This window comes from Macadamia integrifolia, unplaced genomic scaffold (genome assembly GCF_013358625.1).
Source record: "Macadamia integrifolia cultivar HAES 741 unplaced genomic scaffold, SCU_Mint_v3 scaffold500, whole genome shotgun sequence".
NCBI classification, from domain to species: Eukaryota; Viridiplantae; Streptophyta; class Magnoliopsida; order Proteales; family Proteaceae; genus Macadamia; species Macadamia integrifolia.
This window is the reverse complement of record NW_024870467.1, coordinates 430,420-458,404: the sequence shown is the minus strand read 5'-3', so window position 1 is coordinate 458,404 and position 27,985 is coordinate 430,420. Positions and strand designations below refer to the sequence as shown.

The window sequence follows — 27,985 nt, the reverse complement described above, 5'->3', positions numbered from 1 at the left end:
AAAGCCAAAAGCACTACAAAAGGAGTCCATTGGTGTTAGTACACATAGATTTATATGGACCTACCAGAACTCAAAGCACTAATAGTGGTAGATATTTTATTTTGTTTATCGATGACTACACTAGGATGACTTGGGTTCATTTTTGAAGCACAAATCTGAAGCACTTTAGAAGTTCATTGTATTTAAGAATCAAGTTGAAAATGAGACTAGAAGGAGACTTAAATGTTTGAGATCAGACAAAGGACGTGAATACGCATGGCCTAAATTTGATGAGTACTATTTTGAGCATCGAATCAGGAGGCAAACATCAGCTACAAAAACACCACAACAAAATGGTGTTGTAGAGAGGAAAAACAGAACAGTGCAGGACATGGCTAGGACAATGCTCATTGAGAGTAACCTAGGCAAGAGGTATTGGAGGGAAGCAGTGTATACAGCTGTTCATATTCAAAACAGGTGCATGTTCAGACCACATAAAGATAAAACTCCTTATGAGCTCTAGTTTACAAGGAAAGCAATTGCAAACTATTTCAGAGTCTTTGGTAGTAAATGCTACATTAAAAGGAAAGACAAGAACTTGGGAAAGTTTGATTAGGGAGTAGATGAGGGTATCTTCCTTGGTTACTCAGTAAGAAGTAAAGCCTACAAGTGCTACAACACGAGACCTAGTAAAATTATTGAGAGCTCAGATGTGAAAATAGATGAAAAGAGTTTCAACAGACCAGATGATGATGTTTTAGAATACTCATTTGGTCAAGACCTCACAAATGATAATGATCAAAGTGATAGTGAGCCTTAAGAAAGACCAGTGGCTGAAGAAGTTGTATCAGACTCTAAGGGTGAACAACAAGATAGAAGACCTAGAAAGACTAGAACTGAATTGAATCATCCATTGACACAAGTGATTGGTGACCCAAATTTAGAAATGCAAACAAGAAGAATGATGAAGAAAACATGTGCTTACTCTCTTCTGTCTCATATAGAGCCTAAGACAATTGAGGAAGCAAGTAGAGATGCTAGTTGGGTGAAAGCTATGGATGAAGAACTTAATAAAATTGAGAAGAACAACACCTGGGAGTTAGTGTCAAAGTCCATAGACAAAAATGTCATTGGCACAAAATGGGTTTCAAAAATAAAATGAATGAAGATGGTCAAGTGGTGAGAAATAAGGCTAGATTAGTTTGCAAAGGATATGCACAGGTTGAGGGCATTAACTTTGAAAAGACATTTGCTCCAGTGGCTAGGTTGGAGGCTATCACGATATTTTTGGCATTGGCAATGTACAGAGACTTCAAAGTGTTTCAGATGGATGTTAAGTTAGCATTTTTGAATGGCAATCTAGAAGAGAAAGTGTACATTGAGCAGCCTGATGGATTTCTATTGAGCGAAGTCCCAACCATGGTTTGTAGAATGAAGAAGGCTTTGTATCGATTGAAACAGGGACCTAGAGCTTGGTATTCAAGGTTGGATAGTTATTTGCGTCAAATGGGTTTCAAGAAGGGCGTGGTTGATAGTAACCTCTACATCAGAGCAGTCGATAGTACACATATTATAGTGGTGATGTATGTAAATGATATAATTTTTGGTAGCCATAAAGATGAGTTGTGCAAAGATTTTTCTGACCAAATGCAAAGAGAGTTTGAGATAAGCATGCTTGGGGAGTTATCTTTGTTTCTTGGTCTACAGATTAGCCAGTTGAGGGATAGCATTTTCATTTATTAAACTAAGTATTTGAAAGAAATGTTGAAAAAGTTCACAATGGAGGATTGAAACCCGTGAGCACTCCAATGATGACCGGATGCAAGTTGAGTAAAGAAGATGTGTCACCATCAGTGGATCATTACACCATGTATAGATCCATGATCGGTAGTTTGTTATATATGGCTGCATCTAGGACAGATATTCTACAAGCAGTGTGCATGGTTGCCAGGTCCCAAGCAGACCCGAAGAAGACACATGTTGGAGCTGTAAAGAGGATTTTTAGACACCTCAAGGGGACAGTTGGTTATGGTTTGTGGTATTCTAGGAGCAAATCTTTTGACTTGAGAGCCTACTCGGATGCAGATTAGGCTGGTTGTGTAGATGAGAGAAAGAACACTAGTGGAGGAGCTTTCTACTTGGGGCAATAGTTTAATTGCATGGCATAGTAAGAAGCAAGAGTCAGTTTCTTTATCTACAGCAGAGGCAGAGTACATTGCAACATCTACCAGTTGTACCTAGATTCTGTGGATGAAATAGATGTTGAAAGACTTAAATGTGGAGCAGAATCATCCTGTGGTTATCTATTGTGATAACACAAGTGTGATCAATATCTCAAAGAACCTAGTGCTGCACTCCAGGATGAAGCACATAGCCATCAGGTATCATTTCTTAAGAAAGAAAGTCAATGCTGGAGAGATTAAAATGGAGTTCATTCTAACAACTGATCAAATTGCAGACATTTTCACCAAACTACTACCTAGGGAGACTTTTGAGAAGCTCAGGGAACTGATGGGGGTGGTTACTTTGCCCAAACACTGATAGTAGCATGGAGATAGTGGGAGCACTGCCACTTGTATTCCCCAAAAGCCTTTGGCATTGTTACCAAAGGGGGAGAAAAATCAGTGTGGTGAGAGTGTTGCCAACAATGCCAAAGGGGGAGATTGTTAGACATTTGGCGTTGGCGTTATGGTAAGTGAGTGCATTTGTAAGTGGTGCGGTGTGGCATTGTTGTCATTGTTGGCATCATAGCGTGTGCAATGATTTGGATGGTTTTGGTTGAGTAGCGTATTTGTATGCTCCACTTGGATCACGCCGTGGTGCTCAGTGATGTGGTTGATGATGTGGTACAGATGTGTGCATCACATGGGCTGGAGTTGGCATGGTGGCAATTGATTTAGTAGGAGTGGTCGGTGTGCGCAGCACTTGGTGCAGCACCATGGCTGCCCAATGCACAAAGGGTGTGTATATAGGTGGCATGTGCACATAGAAGTCATGGGCATGTGTGTACGAGTGCAGCCATAGTGCAGTGCAAGGGCCAGTAGGCATAGTTAGAAGGGGCTAGCGCAAGGTGGATGTTACTAGCGCCCAAAGCTATGGGGCCGGTGCACAAGGCTTGATGGTATGCATTCGGAGTTTAAAGTCAAAATTTTTTCTTAGGCGTTACTTGCTTTCAAGCTGTTTGACACTTGGCTCAAAAGAGATTTCAGATTTAAGGAGCAAAAGTGTTGCTCTCGGTGATCAATTCTCTGCAAAACGGATTTGGCTTTTGAAAAGTCGATTCCAGAATTAAATCGGCCCTTGGATGGACGTTTGCTGCACAAGATTCCAAACCATTTTCTTGAATGAAGTGCACAACTTTAGTGCAAGAAATCCGTGCGCTTGTATGCTAAGTGGTCTGATGCAGTGAAGCATTGTGCGCTACGCTACATTGAATCACTTAAGTGATTGGTAATTGGCATGTGCTAAATTCATCACTTAAAAGATTTTATTTGAGATAATCTCATTGAATCTGGGGTTTGGATGATGTTTTGAATTACAAATATTTCGTTGGGAAAATTACTTGATTACCCACTTATGGGTTTTCCTCATGGTTTTAAGTATCGGTGCGTATCGTGCCGTATCGGCCGATACGTATCCGTATCGGTAGGCATCGGCACGATACATACCGATACGCTATGGGGAATTTTGGGCCCCCTTTTACGTATCGATGTATCCTGCATATCGTACCGTACCATACCGTATCGGTATCGATATGTACGATACTCTAAGATACGAACTTTTGAAAATCTGGAAATTCCCGAGAGTATCGGTACGTATCGGTACCGTATAGGTATGTATCGACCGTATCGTGCAGTATCGAGCCGTATCGTACTGTATCGGTACCGTATCGGTACGTATCGATTGAAAATATGAAAATTCCCGTGAATGTGCCTTTTATTGTTTGAAACAAACACTTCAAACTCTCACCAATAGTTTTCTATATTTCTCTTCTTTCTTCCCCTTTGATTCACACACCTTTTTGGAGACTCAAATGGTAGATTGAAAGAAACATTGTCGAAGTGAATGGTTCAAAGAAGGAGAAAAACATAGTCCAAGAAGAACCTTGAACTTGAAAGTTGAAAATTTTGAATAGTAAGTTCTTGAATCTTTACTCACTTTTTTCAATTTTAACCTTAGATTTTCAAGTTTTTTTACAAATCTAAGGTTCATCATAGGGGTGTCAACCGGTCGGGTCGGTTCGGTTTCGATCGGGCTTAATTGGGCTTAAAGACTTTCAAAGGCTACACCGTGTCCGCCCATTTAACTAATCGGGCTTAGTTATTGAGGGCATGGTACACTTTATATTCGGTCGGTCGGCCTCGGGCTATAATCGGGCCACCTTAATCGGGTTTTAGTCGGGCCTTAATTGGGCTACGGACATGTTTAATGTTAAACGGGCTTTAACCGGTTTTTAAACGGATCCTCTTTAAAATGTGCTCTTATATTCCGGCCCACTCATGCAAACCTAAAAAAATGACAATAAATTAATAAATGATACCAAATATAACCATTATTTAAAATATGAACATGTTTTTACTTTTTAGTTTTTACTTTCTAATTTGGGGGGTAAAATAGGTATTCTACAATCATTAAAGGGTCGGGCTAGGCCAGTGCACAATAGGCTGGTCTCGATCGGGTGTTAAACGGTCGGTCTCGGTCGGGCGCTCGATGGTCCAAGTAGCAAAACCAAGACCGACCGTTTATAAACGGGCCGGGCTCAAGCCCGACACGTTTAATAAACGGTCTGGGCTCAAGCCCGACACGTTTAATAAACGGTCTGGGCTCAAGCCCGACACGTTTAATAAACGGTTTGGGCTGGACCGGTCTATAAACGGTCGGTCCCGATCGGTTTAGTCGGTTCGGGCCACGAATTGACACCCCTAGTTCATCATACTTAGAATCACATTTTGTGCATCATTATTACATGAAATCATTGGATTTATAAGGATTTACAAACTTTTTTCAAGAGAAAATGAGGGTTTCAATTTATTTCAAATTTCTTAGATCTACTCATGCTCAATGATTAAAAATGTTTAGATTTTTTATATATTATGTAAAAACAAGTGTTCTACAACTTCCATGGAAAATTTTGATTTTTCTCAAAAAAATATATTTGTCTATCAATACCATACCCTCATCATTTTGAACATTTTCAACTCAATATATTTGTCTATCAATACGATACCCTCCACTTAAGTATTTATGCATTCTACATGTTATATATAACTTTTTTTAACTGTTTTTTTTTATGCAAAAGTGTATAAAAATGTGTTCCCTATCCATTTATGTGCGTATCTTAGCGTATCTCCGATACGATACGATACCCTCCGATACGTATCTTAATTTTGACCGACCGATACGGCGACCGATACCGATACTTTAATCCTTGGTTTTCCTTAACAAAATTACCCACCAAAAGTTTCAGTTAATAAAAATACCCAAAATTATGTTTTCCTCTACAAAATTACCCACTTAAAATTTAAGTTGACAAAAAAACCCAAAATTGAGTTTGGGTTAACAAAACTACCCACACAAAGTTTCCGTAATAAAAAAAATACATGATTATATGTGGAAGATGAAGACTCACTATTTTGGTTAGTTTTGTAAACCCAAACCTGATTTTGGGTATTTTGTTAACTGAAGCTTTGGGTGGGTAGTTTTGTAAACCCAAACTCAATTTTGGATGTTTTTGTTAACCAAAACTTTTTGTGGGTAATTTTGTAAAGGGAAACCCAAAAGTGGGTAATTATATAATTTTTCCTATTTCGTTTGTTATAATCTTGTGATACCATCTTTTTAAAGACCTTCCAACGGCTAATATCAAAGATGCCAGCTCAATATGCTTCACCGACCACTAATGGAGTGACATGTGTCTCAGAAGTACCTTATATTTACAAAAATGCCCCTATACACGGGATTGTATATATCTTGGCAATTTTAGGGCCAAATTGAGTGATTCATATTGGGAATTTCTCACAAGAACGTGAAGAATAGATTGGGAGAGAAAGCGAGAGATGAATCCATCTACCCAGCCCAGATTTTAAAGGTGAAGCTATCTTGGTTCTTTGGATGCTTTGAAGCTATCTTGGATGGAGAAATGGTGTTGATGATGTGTTTGCCCAAGTGACTTTCTCACTTAGGTAAAGTTTCTAAAACTCCATTTGGTTTTGGCTATTGCAAGTTGAATAGAGTTGTATGCATAGCCATGGAAATGATTGTGTTGGAGTTTTGAATTTTATTATTTGAAATTTCTTATAAAGGACTTGTGAGTGGGTGCTCAAAAGGTGTTTGTTGAAATGCCTAATACTATCTAGGGATCCACAGTTGTAGTTGTGAGTGGTGGGTTGTAGCCCAAGCTTTGTATTATCAAAAACCAAACCAAGAGTAATGTATTGGGCAATATATGAAACCCACTTATGGGTATTGCTCCGTCGAGTAGGTACATTGCCGAACCACGTAAAATTTTCTATTATGATTGTGTGTGCTTATTGTCTGGATAGAAGTGCCATAGTTTATTTTTGTAGAGTGGGTGTACACTCTTGGTAGGCCTGACCATCTCCTGTTGTAGGCGGGAGTGGGCACGAACTGTAGTTGGTAAAATTGGGATTACCCAGCCAACCGTGTATACAGGTGTGCATCTGTTCTCAGTGCTTGCAGTGCAGTGGAGTTTGTCAAGGTAATTTTGGGGAGAAATATTAGTGTTTACTGATTCACCACCCCTCTCAGTATTGAAGCCAGTTCATCAAATTCTAGGATTAAAATTGTTTTATTACGTTTCTTTTTTAACCTTGGATCAGGTCTGGGGGATTGTGGTAACCATTGCTTTCCTTACACTGCACTTTACCTGCTTGGAAGTGCTCTCCTTGGTTTGAACAGCCTAGCTAGCACCTTAGTTTTCATATCCTAGCAAAACTACAGTTCGCCGTAAATTCAATCTCGAGGCAAGTTATTTTGTAAATATTTCATGTAATAGCATCACTGATTAATGTTTATCCCCTCCTGAGGATTCATATTTTTGGCTGCGGTTCGAGTTTCTTTATTAATTACTGTTTAAAGCTTTTTTTTTTTTTTTTTTTTATTTTATCATATCTTATAATCTTAAATTATCTTAGATAGTAATTATTGATTACAGAAAGTGATCTAGAATGTCTATTCCCATTCTACTATTTGCTTTGCAGCAATGATGTTGATCGTCTGTTATATGGTTTCTCTATTAGAAATTACACACTTTGAGTTGCACCACTTAAACACCTATTTCTACAACACACTCGTAAGGGCTGGTTGGTAGGGCCAGATTGTTGCAGCACCAACTTAAGCTGTATCAATGGTTTGTATTAACTAGATGTTTTGTAATTACTTGGGAAGGAGGGGGGGGGGGGGGTTAACGAATGAAATCGAAATTTTTATTGTTAGTGGGGGTTTTAAAATGTACCTACTGCTCTATCTATGCTCTGTTTAGAATGTTGTCATATTCTGATTTGTAATTCTTCACCTCCCTCTTTTCTTATTTTAGTAGGAAACAAAAATCTTCCCTATTTGCCCTTTTTCCCTCTCACGTTTCTCCCCTCCCCAACTCTCTCTTTCTCTCTCTCTCACACACACACATACCCCCTTCATTCTCTTTCATAAGACGAATATCCTAGTATAATTCTCCTTCTTAATATCAACATGGTTAGTCTCTTATGTCAGGTGAATGTGATGGGGTGGGCTGTTGTTGAGTAGATAGATTACTTGAACAAAATTAGCCGCACCTCTATAGTTGAAAACAAAATTTTAATATTAATATGGTTCTTTCAGCATGGGTATGTAACATAAGGTATTAATAATATTTTGGTTCCTATTGGATCATCTTAGGTTTAGAATTTCCCAATTTTTTTTTAGGGTATTGGTTTGAGGAGAGAGCATATACAGAAAACATTAGCATAGATTGTGCTATAAATGATTTTAGTTTCGTAACAAAAATAAAGCATGTGGTTCAAAGTCGTAAAAGTTGCCATATAGAGTATAGACTTGTGACTATATGAATAAATAGTTACGCCGATTTTAGATCTATGGTAAAATGATTTTTATTGCCAAATGTCACATTTTTAACGTAAGTGAAAATACGATGAACATACAATTTTTATGTAACAAATACATATTGAAAGAAAATTTTCACCACACGTGCATTTGCACGTGTGTTTTTGCTAGTATATATATTTTTGGTAAATTTTCTTGTACCACCCCTAAAAATGCCCATAATTTGGAGTAATCCTCAAAAATTAATATAATATCTACCACACCCCTAATTTGTAACACCGTTAATTGAAAGACCCTTTTACCCTTATACTTAAACTCTAGAAAAGAGTCAATTTTCTTCCAAACCCTTACATTCTCTCTCTCACCATGTGCTCAGCTGTGACCTTAGTTGGGTGAGTATACTGTTAGCAACAAAAGGCAGCAGTTGCTTTGCATAGATTCAGTGACTCCGGCGAATATAACTTTTTAGCAGCAGTTGGAATCAGCTGTGGTGGACAGCCCTCTAGCAGCAGATCTTCATCTGTGACCATAGCAGCAGATGAAGCCCTAGCAGCAACTGGTTTCGAAAGCTTTATAGGAAGCCCTAGCAGCAACTAGAGTGACCCCCATTTTTTGTCTGTAAGCCAAGAACTGAAGGTAAGTGGGGCTCGTTACTTTCTGTTTGTAAGGCTTTATCATTCAACTTGGTGTCCAGCCATTGAGAATACTGACTCAGACCTTCAAGGGAACTTCAAGGGACATTAACAGCTTTGGCAAGCCCATCAACAAGTCAAAAACAGCAAGCATTGACCCTTTTTTTTCTGTTACAACATGCATTGAGAATTTTTCAGTCACAGCATGCATTGAGCATTGCTTTCTCCTTCCTTTTGTAAAATGCATACATTCAATAGATTTCGGGTTATCCAAACCCTAAATTCACATTCACACAAAAATAATCGCAATTGATCCAACTATCCATGACAAGAGAAAAATGCAGAGAGAGAGAGAGAGAGAGAGAGAGAGAGAGAGAGAGAGAGAGAGAGATTTTAGAGAAATAAATTACCTTGCAAAAGCAGAGAGAGGTTAGGGCTTTCACCTTGCAGAAGCTTCATCTAACTGAGGTGCTTTTCCTTCCTTTTGACTTTGCAGGTAAATGGAGCAGAGCAATGGTTGTCAGAGCGGCATAGCAGAAGTCTGAGTAGAGGTTAGGGCTTTCACTCAGCAGAAGCTTCGTCACAATGAGGTGCTTTCTCCTTCCTTTTGTCTTCGCAGGTAAACGAAGCAGAGCAGTAGTTCTTGGAGCGGCATAGCAAAAGTCCGAGCAGAGGTTAGGGATTTCAGTTTCCAGTTAGAGCAGCAGTTGTCAATTTTGGGAAAGTTTAGTTCCCAAACTTTGCTTTACTAATTGAGGGTGAAGGACATTACGGTAACTTTATATACCCATAAGGGTAGATTGGCCATTTAGACAAAAAATGACTAATGACATCATCCCTTAACTTCTTAATCCTAATGGAATGGATATTTTAGAAATAATTTTATGAAAGTGAGGGGTATACTGGACATTATTTTCATTTTTGGGGGTCACTCTAAATTATTGAGATTTTTAGGGGTGGTACAAGAAAATTTCCCTATATTTTTTCATATTGGTTACAAATATAAATATTGATAGGGTATAAATCTAATTGGATCATGACTTTTAAACCATTGGGATCACATTTCAACTTGAAAGTTGAACATGTGCTTAAATTGGTCTCCTCTTTGAAGCACATGTTAATTGTGTCAAACAAGCTCAAGGCAATCGCTACTGTTTACAGAGATGCTCGAAGTCTTGAACCATCTCGGCCCAAATCCTGTCCATCCCACACATTTAAAATGTAACATTTAACTTTACATTTGCACTTTTATTTGTGTACCAAAAAATGCTAAGCCAATGCTGTTGATGCGCAGCTGGATCATCCTTGATGTGCAGTACTATTGGTATAGGTTGTTGCATATTTGAGATCCCTATTGTGTGCGTAGGTGTTTAGCACTAGGGCTCCCTAGGGTTTTAAATCTTAGGATCTGATCAGTCTTATAGACTTATCCTGCCACTGTATGGTTTATAGAGGATCATAATATTCCCAGCCTTACCTCTATTTTATGGAGAGACTATTTTCTCACTCAAATCCATGATGATTAGTTTGCAATAGAGCCACCTTACTGTTGTGCCGAGATCAACCGTCTATTTAGATAAATCTTATAAAATATTTATAAGATTAAATATTGGGTCAAATCTACCAATTCATTTTGGGATCAATGGTGCATGATTCGTCTATTCTTGAGATTTAGAACTTTGGATAGCAGGAAAAATATGCATTCATTTGTATCCAACTATTTAGGCTGTGGGTTGGGGTGGGGAGGTTTTGTAATGAGCAGTTATATATTTATTTTTTTTCTGGTCGAACCCTAGTGAGCAGCTTGGAAAGTGATCTCCGAGCAAGTACATGTCAATGTGTATCATGTAGTATTTCAAGTGGGGCCAAAATTTGTAAATAGGTAAACCACAAGATCTCCTACTCCTATTAAAGTGTCATCCCAACCAAAATTTTTCAGGGAACCAAGTGTAATGTTTGAAATTCTAAGACTATAAGAGAATACACAATAATTGTCTTTTTTTTTGGTAAGGAATACACAATAATTGTTTGACTAACAATAGGTGTGCATTGAAAATATATGGATTCGTTTACATGCCCCCTCACAAACAACTGGGCTCCACACTCTCTCTTTTTTTGCTAGAAGGATAATTTTATTTTATTAAAAAAAACAAAAAAAAAACAAAAACAAAAACAAAAACTGCAAAACACAAAATACAAACGCCCCTACTAGAGCAAGCACAAGATCCCACCAACGGCATTGCCATCAGCATGATCCCAAGCCGCTCTCTAGTGAAACTTGTAATAAGGCCTAGAAGCTTCATCCCTTGCCATCAAATCTGAAATATGGCTTGGAAAAACAGCATTGAAGAACGAGCACTTCGTTTTAGCTGCTTTCTTAGCCAGATAATCAGCCACTGAGTTCCCCTCTTAAACGTGATTTTCCATGTTACCGTCTCCAAATAAGGTCTGATGTGCATCCATCTTTGAAAAGCAAACCATGAAATTTTTCCTTTTTGGATCACCATTATAACTACTGATGAATTTGATTCTACCCAGAGAAAGGGGATAGACACCTCCTTCGCTTTCATGAGCCCCTGCATCAGCCCTTCAATTTCAGCTTCATATATTCCTTTAATTCCTAGATATAAGCTAAAAGACCACATACATCTACCATTCTGATCTCTCATGATTCCTCCTGCACTTGCACTGCGTGGGTTACCTAGTGAGCTTCCATCAAAATTGAAATTCACCCAAACCCGTGGTGGTTTACACCAGAACACCTCCAAAGGAGGCTTTATTCCAGTGCTAATAATATTAAGGCCCAATCTTTGGTAGCTTAGGACATCAGCCACCGATCTAACTACATTTCTTGCATTAGGAATGATCTCCCTGATATCCTTCTTTATCATGTCTAGAACATATCTTGACTGTCTCTGCCGATTATCACGCCGACAGACATTCCTTTCTCTCCAAATATGCTTAGCTGATATTATAAAAGAAATAACCCATGCCTCTTTTAGTGCAACCACCTTTATTTTCCTCTTCCACCACTTCAAGAAATTTTCCAGGGAATTATGAACCTGCTAAGGGATAAAAACACCAGTCACATACATTCTTCCATATCTCCCCAGCAAATGAATAGTGCACAAATACATGCTCCATATCCTTAATCAAAGATCTGCACAACTCATATCTATCTCCACACTCTCTCTCCTCTATTAAAAACCCTTCCTATTTGATGGTTCAAAATCCATCTCTTTTGCCCTAAATTTCACATGGGCATCGAAGGAAGCCCTCACTTTTAATTCCTTTTTCCTTTTTTGACCCTTAATTGAATTGGGTTTTGACAATTGACATATGGCCTAATACCATTATATATTTAGATATCCATCAAAATTATTATATTTATCCACATGGCAGATATTCAGGAGCCCACCATGGAGACTTTGAGGTAAAAAGTCATTATGTAATCCATGGCTCCATTTTATTGCAAGGGAAATTAAAGGGAAGAGAAGTGATGTTTTCAAACTTAAAAAGAAAATAATCATAATAATCATAATAAAAAAAATAATAAATAAAATAAAATAAAAACTTTTGTTATCATTATCCCATGTGATTATATCATTAACTCCAAATTATTCTATATTTGTTTATTAAATCTCATTTTATTTTACATCCATAACCTTTTGCTATAAAGTGTCTTAAATATTTACTTGTAAAATGTATTATTTATACTAAATATGGTAAAAATATTCAAGTAGTTTTTACAATCACTTAGGATCACATGGGGTAATAATTACAAAATTTTTTTGTTTAAGTTTGAAAATTTCACTCTCCTTCCCTTTAAAGTTCTCTTGCAACCAAGCATAGCCTATACTTTTTCCATATTGTAATTTGATCATGTACCTAAGACAGTTTAGTTCCATGATGATGTAATCGTTGCCTCTCAATTATGGTAGCGGTCATAAAATTAGTGGGTGTTATTTCGATAGAACTTTGGCCTATGAAGATGGATGCATGAAGAATACCAAAAGGGAATGAAAAAGTAGTACCACGAACCAAGGATTTAGTTATCATTGTACGAACCTGATCGGATTGGATCATATTGATCTAGATCCATCAACTTTAACCTTATTTTTTCACCAAAAATACTTCTTTGTTTATTTTACCCCTGTGCCGATACTAATACCTTATGTGGATCAGTTAAGTATTGATATTGGTCTCAGCCAATACCAATACGATATGGCCTATTCAATACTGATACTTAGAACCAAGTCCGGTGAATCTTCATGTATGTGAATATACGTGAACGTCTCTGGTCCATGGATATGACATCTATTAAATGAGGAGAGAGAACATAGATGCTATATGCACAGACAAGGGACGTTCACGTATGTGAAGATTCACCACTCTCCTTAGAACCATGCCATGAACCATGAATTGAAACCACTGTTAATCAAATTGGAAAGATCAATTTTGAACCACAGGTACTATTATTATTATTATTATTGAAATCAATTATTACAATTCTTAATACATATTTACTAAAAAATAATTAAACGAATTACCTGAGTAAAACAACCACGGCACACAATTATTCTTGAAGCCATTAGTAGTGTCGTTACACTGAATGCTTGAGAATGAATAAGAAATATGTGAATCTCATATATACCTAGTATGTGTTTTATTATCAGCTTCTCTAGCTACTTAGGCTCTGTACTGTAACGTTCTAAAAAATGGGTTCTGATGTTTTTTTATTTTTTTGAAACAGAAATGAGGTAAAACCTGTATGGGAAGCCCGGTTCAATTTCTTGTTTTTTTGAAATGAACCGGACACTTATGAGACTTTTGAATCCTTTTTTTGGAGCATGAAATACTTGCTTTTCACTTTCAGAATTCATTCTGAACAAAAGGCGCCGAAACATATGTAGCACTTAAGTTACGAAGGGTAAATGGGGAAATTACCCTCAAAACATAACAAAAGTTATGTTTCAAGGGTATTGTAAACCCTAACCTCACCTTCACTTGAAGAACATCTAGAGAAGAGAAGAGGAGAGAAGGAGGCGAGAAGCTCTGCTGAAACGAAGAGCACGGACTACCATCTTCGATCTGCCATCCGTCCGCGAGGTGGGATGCGTTCTCTCTCTCTCTCTCTCTCTCTCTCTCGTTCCCTTTCTTTCTTGATCTCTTCTCCCTCTTCCTCTGTGAGCAGACGATGTCAAGGACGAATTCAGCGACCCATTAGCCTCAGAACCTGCGGCGGGTTGTTTGGTAGTCTCAACGTCTTTGTCACCGCTGCTAGTCACTACCTGAATAGGCCTGGTTCCACTGACCGCAACAACGAAATCAAGTTTCTCGGTTGATTTGCCCGAATAGGCTTTTCTTATGGTTGACCTGCTTCTTCCATAAATATTCAATTTTAAAGTTGTGATCTTCCTCCCCCACAATCTTCTCTAAAATAGGATCCCAAACTGACTTCTGTTTATGGGACACTCCACGAAGGGGCCCCATTGTCATGTTAGAATTTTGATTGGCCATGTCTTTAGTAACACAGTGTGCATAATCCTGCAATACTATGGAAGTTCTTTGAAACACAATTACTTTCTTAGACACAAAGAATGCAATTTTCATTTCACAGACACCGACATTTACTACTGCTAATTTCGTATGTATTAAACTGACAATGAATAACTCTGGATGGATTTACTTGGAATAAGTCTGAGTTGTTGTTGTTGTGGATTTTCTTTTTATTTTCTCATTTGTGGCTTGTGTTTTATTCCTTGGAATGGACTACTATCTACCATGACCATTGTTTTGTGTTAATTATTATGAACGTCAGAGACTTGGGTATATGTTGAGTAGTTTCTCAATTGCTGTGCTTGACACCCATGGTGAAGATGGCACTTTATGTAAATATTGGTTTCTAATAGAAACGATTCTGTTAAGTACGAACCATACATGTTTCTGTTTCTTTCAGGTTACAAAATCAATTTTTTTTTACGATTACCATACAACATTTAAGATGCAGAATCACTCCAAAAAGATAGAAATGCAAAAAAGTGTGCTAGCCCCAAAATCATGTTAAAAAAACAGAATCGTTACAGTACAGAGCCTTATTGTCTTCTACGTCGAAAATAAATAAAGTCATCACAGGAGAGAGAGAGAGAGAGAGAGAGAGAGAGTATTATGCATGGGTTGAAGCTTTGTGAAAGTTGACAATGGGAGCTTCAACACGAACGCGGCCGGTGCAGTTTTTGGATTTATTTACTTGGTGGGCAGCTACCACCACCCTTGTTTGGGAGGGTTGTGCACCGTGAAGGTCCAGATGATGGATGACTCCCTTTTGGGAGGGATTGAAGTACAACGTCATGCTTCCTTAACCATTGATCTCCCTCGAGACCTCTTGTTGCCACAAAAGGAAGGGAAGCCGAAATCAAGATGATGAAGACAAAGAAAACTCCAAAGAGATTTATTTGACGCGAAGCCATGGCTTTAGAATACCAACTCTGGGAATGTGTGGTGGAGGCTAGGGAGCTCTCTGTGTGCCTTTCTAGGACTCAGGATGAGATGAGAAACTCTTGTATGAGGAGGGTTATATGGGAAAACATGACTTACGGTTTTGGGCTTTTTTTTTGGGTCTGAGTTCTGACTTTTGACTCCAAACGGAGGGCACATGACCCTGACCATTTCTCTTCCTCGTTTTGAATCTCAAATTTCCCAGATGAAGAAAAACACAGTGGAGATGATGATCAAAGTCATGAAACTGAACAAGATGTAGAATCATCAAGTTAATTACACCTATTGATGAAAGGAAAAAGCTTTGAAGTGGACTAACGAAAAACGTATTCCAGGGTCTAAAACTAGCCAAGGATCGTGATTAGGGTGTTTTGAAAATCTTGTGTGACTCAAAGGATGTGCTAACTAATCTGAGTGTGAATGCAAGCAATTGTTTGTGGTCACAGGTTATTTTTTCTTTATTTTTGAAAACAAGTAATCTGAGTGTGAATGCAAGCAATTGTTTGTGGTCACAGGTTATTTTTTCTTTATTTTTGAAAACAAGTATGAAACCCATTACTTCTTTCTTACGTCATCTGAAGATGAGAGGTTCACGTACCAGAATGAATGTTCTCGTACATCATTAGTCCATGAATTTGGAATCCACTTTCTATCTCTTCATTTAATAGATTCTAAATCCGCAGATCAGAGACATATGAAAATGTTCTTGTACGTCAACCTGATCCTCTTTCTCTGAAGACATGGGTTCCATCACTTATTTGCGGTTCTACCTTCTTTCAGGTTCTTTAACGAATTGCTAGGAAAATACTTTCCTTCACTAGTTTTGAATATTCAAAGTTTTGAAGAAGAAAAAAAAAGAAAAAAATGGACAGCTAGAGATGAGGATGCGATGTAACTCTTGAAATTTTCAATTCCATGTGATCAGTCCAAACGGCACCCTCTCTATACAACTATTCAAATTAAAATAGCTAAATTAATCTTCCTTGTGGCTCAAATTCGCAAATTCTCTACTAAAACTATATAGTAAGACAATCTGGTGGTGCAAGTCCATGTATTCAGGTGCGTGTCCAAATCCTCCCAGCCATTGAATGCATATTGTGTCTCCAACGTAGTTGGAGGAGATCTAAATCCTCTCAAATGTGCAACAACAGCTTGTGTGATCAATATTGCACGGCAAGGATGATCCCAGCTGTGCATTGTCCATACAGCTTTGGCTTAGCTTTTTTCGATAGACAAATAAAAGTGAAATAAAGGGTTGAGATGGATAGGATTTGGGAAAATATTGGTTTAAGACTTCGAGCATCTCTGTTAACAATAGCCATTGGATTGAGCTTGTTTGACACAATTAATATGTGCTTCAAAGAGGAGACCAATTTAAGCGCAGCCCATATCTGTCTACTAATTTGACCAATTTAAACACAGGTTCAACTTGACCTAAATCAAGTTGAAATGTGATCCAATGGTTGAAAGTCATGGTCTGATTAGTTTTCTGCCCTATCAATATTTAAAGGGTGTTTGATCAATATCAATATACATGAATAACATTCATTTCTCCTCACAGGAAAGAGGGGGGGGGGGGGAACATGTAATTTCATTGATTTTCACTAGAAACATTTAAGTCCAAACATACTTGTTTTGTTAATTGAAGGTTGGTGAAAGTATACACAAGCATATTATATTTTAAGGCAAATTTAGAAGAAGTTGGATGTTTTGATTGAGTTTTTTTCAAATGATTAAAAGAGAATCTTTTCTTTTCGCTCATGCATTTTGGCATTTAGGTTGGACTATTGGAGTAGGGGGGATGGTTGTTCGAAAATCTATATTAAAGGGATATCACTATGGCATTCCAGTGGTGAGTTTATTCAAATTTTGACTATTTTTTTTCTTCAAAAGTTCGGTTTATTTTTGGGTCAAAATCACTTCTTTCCATGTAAAATTACATGTTTCTTTTGCCTGAATTTATTTTAACACATTTTTTGACAGCTTAAGCACAGTCCTGAAAAAATGGTGGAGCATTTAGAGCTACTGGATGCTATTCTCTGCTTGATAGATGAAGTGGATCTCCTAAGTCTGGATGCTACCATGGAATGGTAGAAATTAAGAGAGCAGTTTGGGATCTTGACCTAGACAGCTCCCCTGGTCTTGATGGATTTCCAAGTTCCTTTTTTTGTCACTGCTGGGAGGTGGTTTCTGAGGACTTCATCTGTGCTGTCAGGTATTTCTTCAGCTCTGGTATCATGCTAGTAGGTATAACTCTTTTTTGACTCTTATTCCAAAGGTGGAGGGTGCAAATTCTCTGAATAAATTCAGGCCTCTATGCATGGGGGATTTTCTTTGCAAGGTGATTTCAAAAATTTTGGCAACAAGATTATCTTTTCTTCTCCCTCATCTAATCTCTAAAGAGCAGGGAACATTTCAGCATGGGAAGGTCATTCATAACAACATTGCTCTAGCATTTGAGTTGGCTAATCTGTTATATTCTTCCCCTAGAGGAGGTGGAATGGGTGCTCAGATAGATATTCAAAAGGCTTTTGATACAATATCTTGGAGTTTTATTTTGCATGTTTTGATAAGATTTGGGTTCACTGAAAAGTGGATTAATTGGATTTTCCAAATTCTTTCGTCTTCTAAAATTTCCATTCTTCTTTTTTTTTGGATGAAGGAAAAATATATTAAAACGAGAAAGAAGAAAAAAATTACAAGGAGGAAACTCCACAACAAAACAAAGGACTAACCTACAGCTAAAAACTACAGGCAAGCCACCCACAAACAATCAATTACCTGATTCTAACGGCCACCTTTGCCCCATTAGGATTATAAGGAGGAATAGAGGAACCATCCACCTCAGAGGCCCTTGGATACAATCTCAGAGGACGAGACTTGTGCACCCTTGAACTTTTTCTGCTAGCATCTGAACCATTTTCCTTACCATGATTCTTCTTCTTCTTCTTGGTCTTTGTTGACGAAGACTTCAAGAGAAGGTCATCAATTAGAGGAGCTGGCCCCAACCCAAAATCATTATCTACATTAGCTATTGCAATATGATTTAATTGAAGATCTCCTCCATTCCCAGGGGAGACCTCCAACACTACCTCCAAAAACATCTCCTCAAAACAAATCCCATCCCCCGAGGAACTCTCCATTTCTAAGTTGTCAATATGGCTGGAAAATGAATCACAAAGGTCCATTTTCCCATCTGGATTTACTATAGAATCAGATCCTGCTTGAGGTAGGAATAGACCACTACTAACATGGCCCACATCAACATCTGACCCAACGCCATGAGGGCTAGATGAAATGACCTTAGAAGGAGTCTCTATCACACCCCGAGAACTAGATTGCCATTCTTCTTAATGGAGGGCCTGTGAGATATTTTGGTGTGGAGCGAGGGCTTCGTCAAGGGGACCCTATTTCTCCTCTATTATTCATATTAGCTGAAGAAGTTCTCTGTAAAGGCTTGAAGAAGTTGCAACAGGAGAAAAAAAATCAAAGCTCTACAAGGTCCAAGACGTGAGTTGGTTCCGATTCACTTGCTTTTTGCTGATGATATATTCACATTCATGAATACTTCTATAAACTATGTTAGAAACCTCTATGATTTCCTGCTTAAGTATCAGGAATTTTTTGATCAGCATGTGAATCTAGATAAAAGTAAGTTGTTCATGGGTAGAATTACTCCTTTAAGAAAGCATAATATCTCTAATATTATGGGAATAAGCTCTTGCAATTTCTCAACCAAATATCTTGGGGTGCAAATATTTAAAGGAAGAGTAAAAAATCAGTTCTTGTTACCTGTCATGGACAAGATCAGAGAGAGGCTAACGGGTTGGAAAGGAAAATTGCTCTCTATGGCTGGTAGAGTGCAATTAGTTTGCTCAGCTATTTTGGGTATGCCTATCCACAATTTTTCTGTGTACTATTGGCCATCCACCTTGATTAATCAAATGGAAAAATGGATGAAGAATTTCATTTGGATAGGAGATGTTGATACAGTGAAGTGGGATCTAGTGTGTAAACCAAAAGAAGAAGGAGGGCTGGGCATTCGTAGACTTCGTAACATTAACAAGTCTCTTCTCTGTAAGCAGGTTTGGAACATTAAACATGGGAATTCAGTCATGAGTAGATTCTTTAAGGCCAGATTTCTCACCAATGGTATCCCAAAAAATCATACAAATCATCTTCGATATGACTAGTATTCTTAAGATGTGGTCCTTCGCTTCTAGTAAGGAAAGATGGATTGTGGGGAATGGTAAAAATATTAATCTTTGGAGGGATTCTTGGGTCAGAGAAAAATCCATTATAGAATTATGTGGTAATATGTTGAATCCTTTGATTAGTTGTTCCTTGACGGTGTCTTCTGTTATACAAGACTATAGCTGGGTTCTTCCTGATGTTAGCTCTGATATGCTAAAAGATGTCTTCTCTGCTGCTTGATTGATAAGACTGCATCAATTTGATTTGGAGGATAGATGTATGTGGAGTGGGACATTTTTTGGGATTTCTTCTTCCTCTTCTACGTGGAATGAGATTAGGAGAAGGAATCCCAAAGTCCCATGGTTCTCTATGGTTTGGAATAAAAATTTGCAGCCAAGGCAATCTACTTTTGGATGGCAGCTTTTGCACAGAAAGCTTCCAACATATGATATTATATGTGGAAAGGGTATGCCTCTTGTTTCAAAATGCTCCCTATGTGGCTCTAATACTGAGTCCCTTAACCATATATTCACAAATTGTAGTTTCTCCTTGGCCTTATGGAACTTATTTCTAGACTGTTTTGGCATCTCTTGGCCAAATATTGATGATATTATTCAACTATCGCAATGGTGGATTAGGAAGCGTAGGGTGATTTCTGTGTGTGAACCATAGTCAGTGGGATTCATTATTGTGACTGATAACATTTGGCAGGAGAGGAATGAAAGGCGTTATGAAGGGGTGTCAAAAACCTGTCCAATTATCTATGAGAATATTAGAAGAGACGTGCAAAAGGCTTGTGGTTCCTTGGTCGGTGTGATCAAGAGTCCTATGATTTGACATGCTGCCACCGGTTGGGATTATCAGCTCTTCCAAGGAAGCCTCTATTGATATTAGAAGTTTTTTGGTGTAGACCTGGTTTTAGTTGGACAAAATTAAATGTGGATGGTTGTTCTCTGGGTAACCCAAAAAGATCTGGAGCAGGAGGAGTTTTTCATAATCATAGAGGCTCGGTGGTGGCTTCTTTTAAGAAGTTCTTAGGAGTTCACTCAAATTTCTACGTTGAGTTCACAACCCTTATGGAAGGAATTCTTGAAGCAAAAGAGTTACAGGTGGATGCCCTTTGGATTGAAACGGATTCAGCAGCAGTGGTGATAGCGCTTCAATCCAAATCTATTCCTTGGTTTGTTCTTTAGGATTGGATGCCTGTGAGGGATTATCTAAATTCTATTAGTTGGAAGATAACTCATTGTTTTCGGGAAGCTAATTGTGTTGCAGATTATCTTGCAAAAGAGGCAGCAAAAACAAGGTCTTCGAAAGATAATATCTCTTTCCCTTCTCACATATGGTTAGAGATTGCCCATGACGCTGAATTGAGACATAGGTTTCGGTTTATCTAATGTTTAGATCTTTTTTCAATTTATTCTCCCCTACGGATGGCCATGCCGAAGGTGGGGGATTATAAATTGTTTTTTTGAGCTATTCCTTTTTTCTATTCTTCAATAAAATTTCTAATCTTTAGCGGAAAAAAAAAAAGCACAGTCCTGAAAATGGGTTAACCAAGCATCATTATATAAACTCCTGTCAAAGACAGCCATGACATTACATTGTTGTCTGTTATTGGATCAAATAAATTTTCTTCCTTGCAATGGGATCTGAATCATTGCACATGCATCAATCGTTGCCTCAAATTTTGTTGCCAAGTCCATACCACAAGGCCCCAATCTCTCTTTTCTCGTGAGAGGCAAGGGTAGCATCGAAGTTGCTAGCCATCAATAAGGGGGTAGCTTGGGAGGACACCACTGCCAGGTCGCTAACCATCAATCTGAACTCCAAACCATATTTGGGGATGAGATAAACCATGTTTGTACTGGTATCTTACTTTGGAATTTGCTGGAGATGAAAGAGAAGATGAGAACCTGCTGGTTGGATTTAGAGTTTCCAAAACTCCTTTAGTCATGTAACGATTTCGACTTTAGTTTGCAGGGTATGTGGTTGGTTTGAGGATACTATTTATACAAAGAAGATGTGGGTAAAAATGTCATTTGACATGTAACTTTAACATTGTTAACACGAGGGACGGAAGTAATTTAAAACTTCGCAGGAGAGAAGAGTGTATTAAATGAAAACTCAAGGGAAAAGGGGTGTGAAATTTGTTCAAAGATTAAATATGCTTGGATATAAATGTTTTTGGGAAAATCAATTAATTTACTTGTCCCCCTAGACGAGAAATGGATGTTATTTATATATCATACTACTTTTAAAAGTGCATGTTCAACTTTTTTTGGTATATTTTTTCAAGGAACAAAAATGCCCTCCTCCACCTCACACAGGTAGCTTATTCCCTGCATGCGAACAGTCATATCCCGAGATAAAAGACTATTCTTACATTATTTTATTTTATTTTTTTTACAAAACTCTCAATTTTTACTGATTATTAGGAATATCCATACAAAGCCCAACCTTATCCTCTTTCTTGAAAGGTCACCTCCTCAACAAACCCTTGGCTAAAGGACACGTCTCTCCCCTCCTTCCTAGAAATACTATCTTCTCTTATGAACAAAACTGACATTTTGAGAAAAAATATGTGATACCCTACTTTCTATACCCGGTCTAATTAACCGCATTGACTTGGTTTGATCATATAGGGGCTGAATCGGAGAAAACTGACACAGGTATCATATGGAATATGGTAGCAAGGGTGACCTTGAACTCGGGTTGGCCTGACATGACCGAGCGGCTACCAAATGTAATATGTGCACCCAAGCCTTGCACTTGCATGCACCACGAGGCCATGTATAAAAGTAAAGGTACGTATTAGTATTTGTGGGTGCCATTGTAATCTAATATTATGTGGGAGTTTATTCCCATTGAAGCCCACCTAAGATAGCCTACTAGAGATTTAGCCCACCTGAGATAGCCCACTTGAGATTTGGCCCACCTGAGATTTAAAAGATATTTTGGAAGCCCAGGTATAAAAGGGGGAGACATTAATTGTCTTTTCCCTCATTAATGTTAGTTGATCAGTGGGAGAGTAAAGAAGAGAGAAAAAGAAGAGAAAGGAAAAGAGGAAGAAGAAGAAGAAGAAGAAAGAAGAAGGAAAAATCGACCGTAAAGCTTCAACAGAGTTGGGTCTTGGTATTTTGAGCCCGGATTTATGATCAGTTCGTCGAAGTCTTCGATTTGTGGTAGGTATTGCATACATTCCAAGGATTCTTAGGAAAATCCCATCCTTAAACCCTCTTTTTTATTTTTGGGAAAGAACTCACTTGGATCTTGCAAATCCTACTTGGATAAATAAATCTAAGGTCTAATGGAAGGTGTGTATAATGATTTTGAAGGATTTGAAAGGAGTGTTGGTGAAGATCTAGAGTATTTGGAGATTCTTAAGTAAAAGAAGTGAAATTTGGGGTTTCATTGGTGTTCTTGAGGAAGAGGTAAGAACCTTCATTTTCTTGTGATTTGATCTTAAATCTAGGTTAAGGATACATGATTGGACTTTAGAAAAGTGATTTGAGTCGCTGGATGATCTCCAAATAAGTTCCCTAAGTCGGAGGAAAGTCGGGAATGATGTTGAAAAAATTTCGTTTAAAGACTGGGGGGTATTTTTACCCCACTTGTCTTCTTGTTTTAGCCCACCTGAGTTTCTAGAACTCAGTTTTTAGTTTATGGAGTAATCGACAGGCTGAAACTACCGGGCTACATAGCCCATCAGTCTTTGGCTCTAGCCCACTTGTCTTTTCAGAAATTTTCAGAATTGGTCCAAATTTGATGGGTAACCCTCATTTATGATTCTAAACCCGATTTTAGTGTTCAAACATGATGATTTTGACCGTAACATGGTGAAATGATAAACCATTATATTTATGATAGATTACACTGAATATACACATACCCACACATCGGATCCTTTTCATACCGGGTACAAGCACCATGTACACATACAAATAAGTGAGGAGTGGACTCTGATTTAATTTCAAAATGTTATGCATCATTTAACATATGTTAGTTTAGCCATGTCATCATGTCACTTGTATGTAGACTAGACATCACATATGCCATATCACACATTTGAATATGCATTTACATAATATGCTATGCTTTGTATTATGATTGAATATTCATTATGTCTTGATGTATGTGATGGAGGAATTTCATGTGGACATGATATGTATGCTAGATTTAGATGCCTTAGTCGGCTTGGAAACAAGTGCATTGTGGCTCGTGGTATGGGACGCGGCGCCATTGTGTAATCATACTATGCTTATGTAAAGGCATGTGGTTAGGATGTGATTTACCCTTGTACTATGACCCTTCCCAACATAGATTTATATGTTGGGGATCATTAGGGGGAAGCATTGGGTAATGGTTGTCAAACTTCTGTAGTGGTTAGAAGTACGCACGGCTGATTGCTAGGATAGTCAGTAACCCTAGTGGTATATTTAGAGGGTCGATCGTACTGCTTCAATTTTGGGTGGAGTCACTGTTTGAGATTTTAAATGTAATCGCAAGCGTACGGATCAGTGTAGCCACGGGTCAAACACAGGGAGAACAACCACTTTATTTTTTTACTTCTTTTAATAATGCGAAAGTGAACCGATTAATGGTTGTGATCTAATTCTAATTACCGTTCTAAACATATGTATCTAAAATAATGTCCTAACCATTCGTCATCTAAGAATTTAAAGACGCAAGCCACAGAATTAAAATTAAATAAATAAATAACTGAAAATAAACAACCCACGCAATTTAAAAAAATAATAATAAAGAAAAAAAATATTGAAATAAAAATAAAGTAAAAGAAAGGGGAGAAAGCTAGAGAGAGACTCACAAGTAGGTTTCTTTACTTAACCCAAGGGATGCATCATAATATGAGCTTCCCTACTTAACCAGAGAGTCACTCTTACAAGGGTTACTCTACTTGGCTTTAGGGAAAGAGGGACAAATAAAATAAAAATAATAAATTGATGGTTCTATGGCTAGGAGGGGCAAAGCCAATACATACACTAGCCATGAACCTTGGGGGAAAGGGATAGCAATATTATAACGACTGAAATTAAAATCCTAAATTAAGAAAGAAATGATAGTCTGAAGAGGGAATGAGAGGGGGAGAGAAGACTATTGAGGGAGCCTATTTACTTGAACTTCAACCCTTCAACTGAAAACTTGATCAATTTGAGATACTACCAATACAAAAAACCAGATCTGAAATAATTCAAATCTAAAATTTCTAATACTAGAGAAAAAAAATCTAAAGAAAAAAAAAATGGAGCTTGAAAGACATGCTTCATAGCTTGTTCTTGTCACCTAGAACTAAGCCTAGAACTAGAACTTGAAAATTACAACTTCAATTGCTTAAACAATAAAAATAAAATACTGAATCAAAAATAAAAGTGCTTACATTAATTGAATAAAAAAAAAATACAAAAGTGTTTAAAGCATAAACCTAGAACTAGAGCTAAAGAAAGAGAAAACTAGAGAAAGAGATAGAGCAACTAAAAAAAAACCTAGAAGAAGAATAAAGTGTCTCCCCTCCTCTTACATGAGTTGTATTTATAGAGAATGGGGAGGTAGGGTAACAATTTTCCTTTCCTAAAAGGGAGAAACCCACAATTGGTAGTGAGATCTTTTGAGACCAAAAGTGCTAAGGTGGAGGAGAGAGAAGGGAGAAATAAACTTAGAAAAATTTCCTATAATTTTTTTTGCTTATTTTCTTTCTTTCTTTCTTTTTAAATTTATTTCTCTTCTTTTTCTCTCTCCAAGGGATGATTTTCCTTCTTGCTTTATATGATTTGGACAATCTTTTGATGATGACGTTGAGGAGAGAGAAGATTTGGACAAGATTTATTTCTCCTTTTTTTTTTTCTTTCTTTTTTTTCTTCTTCCCTTCTTGAGTAGGAACCCCATTCACAATTTTCCTTACTTCCTTGTTATGATTGAATATTCATTATGTCTTGATGTATGTGATGGAGGAATTTCATGTGGACATGATATGCATGTTAGATTTAGATGTCTTAGTCGGATTGGAAACAAGTGCATTGTGGCTCGTGGTATGGGATGCGGTGCCATTGTGTAATCATACTATGCTTATGTAGAGGCATGTGGCTAGGATGTGATTTACCCTTGTGCTATGACCCTTCCCAACAAGGATTTATATGTTGGGGAATCATTGGGGGGAAGCATTGGGTTATGGTTGTCAAACTCCTGTAGCGGTTAGAAGTACGCACGGTTGATTACTAGGATAGTCGGTAACCCTGGTGGTATATTCAGAGGGCTGATCGTACTGCTTTAATTTTGGGTGGAGTCACTGTTTGAGATTTTAAATGTAATCGTAAGCGTACGGATCAGTGTAGCTACGGGACAAACACAGGGAGAACAACCACTTTATTTTTTTACTTCTTTTAATAATGCGAAAGTGAACTGATTAATGGTTGTGATCTAATTCTAATTACCGTTTTAAACATATGTATCTAAAATAACGTCCTAACCATTCATCATCTAAGAATTTAAAGACGCAAACCACGCAATTAAAATTAAATAAATAAATAATTGAAAATAAACAACCCACGCATTTAAAAAAAATAATAAAAAAAAATGCTGAAATAAAAATAAAGTAAAAGAAAGGGGAGAAAGCTAGAGAGAGACTCACATGTAAGTTTCTTTATTTAACCCGAGGGATGCATCATAATATGAGCTTCCCTACTTGACCAGATAATCACTCTTATAAGGGTTACTCTACTTGGCTTTAGGGAAAAAGAGACAATTAAAATAAAAACAATAAATTGATGGTTCTATGGCTAGGAGGGGCAAAGCCAATACATACACTAGCCATGAACCTTGGGGGAAAGGGATAGCAATATTGTAACGACTGAAATTAAAATCCTAAATTAAGAAAGAAAGGGTAGTCAGAAGAGGGAATGAGAGGGGGAAAGAAGACTATTGAGGGAGCTTACTTACTTGAACTTCAACCCTTGAACTGAAAACATGATCAATTTGAGATACTACCAATACAAAAAACCAGATCTGGAATAAACCAAATCTAAAATTTCTAATACTAGAGAAAACAAATCTAAAGAAAAAAAAAATGGAACTTGAAAGACATGCTTCATAGCTTGTTCTTGTCACCTAGAACTAAGCCTAGAACTAGAACTTGAAAATTACAACTTCAATTGCTTAAACAATAAAAATAAAATACTGAATCAAAAATAAAAATGCTTACATTAATTGAATAAAAAAAACTTACAAAAGTATTTAAAGCATAAACCTAGAACTAGAGCTAGAGAAAGAGATAGAGCAACTAAAAAAAAACCTAAAAGAGGAATGAAGTGTCTTCCCTCCTTTTACATGAGTTGTATTTATAAGGAATGGAGAGGTAGGGTAACAATTTCCCTTTCCTAAAAGGGAGAAACCCACAATTGGTAGTGAGATCTTTTAAGACCAAAAGTGCTAAGGTGGAGAAGAGAGAAGAGAGAAATAAACTTGGAGAAATTTTTTATAATTTTTTTTTTTGCTTATTTTCTTTCTTTTTTTTAATTTATTTCTCTTCTTTTTCTCTCTCCAAGGGACGATTTTCCTTCTTGCTTTGTGTGATTTGGACAAGATTTATTTCTCCTTTTTTTTTCTTTCTTTTTTTTTTTTTCTTCTTTTCTTGCGCAGGAACCCCTTCCACGATTTTTCTTGCTTCTAATTTGATGTGAAAATCCCTTCCATGCCCTTAGTGCTTTAAGTGAGTGAAAAGTAAGAAATCTTCAGCAAAATTCTTCAATAAAAGACAACCATGAGATTCGAACTTGAGACCTCGTGGTGAGCAAGGGAATTTTGCACACCATAGCTCACCAACTACACTAGGTAGTTGTTGTTGGAGAGATATGACGTCGGATAATGCTTGAAGCCTTTAAAATACAAACCTACAAAAAGAGAGTAAAATCCAAGGTAGCTCCATTCTAAATATATAAAATGCATGTTTTATTACCCTAGATTTCATACATAAATGTGTTCATAAGAATTCCCCCACACTTAGATTTTGCTAGTCTTCGAGCAAAACAAAATGAAAAGAATAAAAATAAAAATCCTAACTCACTTTCATAGGAATCACGGTTGTACTTAGCATGTGCAATAAGCCTTTAAACCCCTAGTCACCCCTAGTAGACGAGTTGTGTCTCGTGGGTATTTGTAGTGAATATACACCCGAAATTCAGAATAAACAAATCCCAACCTTGGCTAAAGGTAAGGACCATACCGATCCGGAGCAAAGATAATTTCTCTTACAAGGGACCCCCACACTTGAACTTTTATTACCCTTTATCAATTCCAGACACTAGCATATTTCTTAATTTGGAACTCACCTCGTCTCTTCCAAAACATCCTTATCTTAAGGCAAAACCGCTTGTGAAGAAATAGGGAACTAATGACTAAGGCGTTGGAGTGTTTTTGACCAAAACATATTACTAAGCATTAATGACATTTACACATTTTTTCTCCTTTTTTTTCACTTAATAAACTCTATTCTACTCCACTACTTTTGGCCTGAATGACATGGTAGAGCAAACACCAGACACCCAAGTTACTATGTAGCTTCGCTTTTTGCATATGCCCACAAAGACAGTGATGCTAGAGTTCCTTCA

The 27,985-nt window shown here is 37.4% G+C and overlaps 2 long non-coding RNA genes across 2 annotated transcripts; both read left to right on the top strand.

Moving 5' to 3' along the window:
• Nucleotides 1-8,136: 8,136 nt before the first annotated feature.
• LOC122068960 lies at nt 8,137-9,552 on the top strand. Its single transcript, XR_006137306.1, has 2 exons — nt 8,137-8,676; nt 9,169-9,552. It is a non-coding gene; the product is annotated as an uncharacterized LOC122068960 (long non-coding RNA).
• A 4,048-nt stretch (nt 9,553-13,600) lies between these two features.
• Nucleotides 13,601-14,404, top strand: LOC122068958. The gene is made up of 2 exons (XR_006137305.1): nt 13,601-13,781; nt 13,867-14,404. It is a non-coding gene; the product is annotated as an uncharacterized LOC122068958 (long non-coding RNA).
• The last annotated feature ends 13,581 nt before the right edge of the window (nt 14,405-27,985 follow it).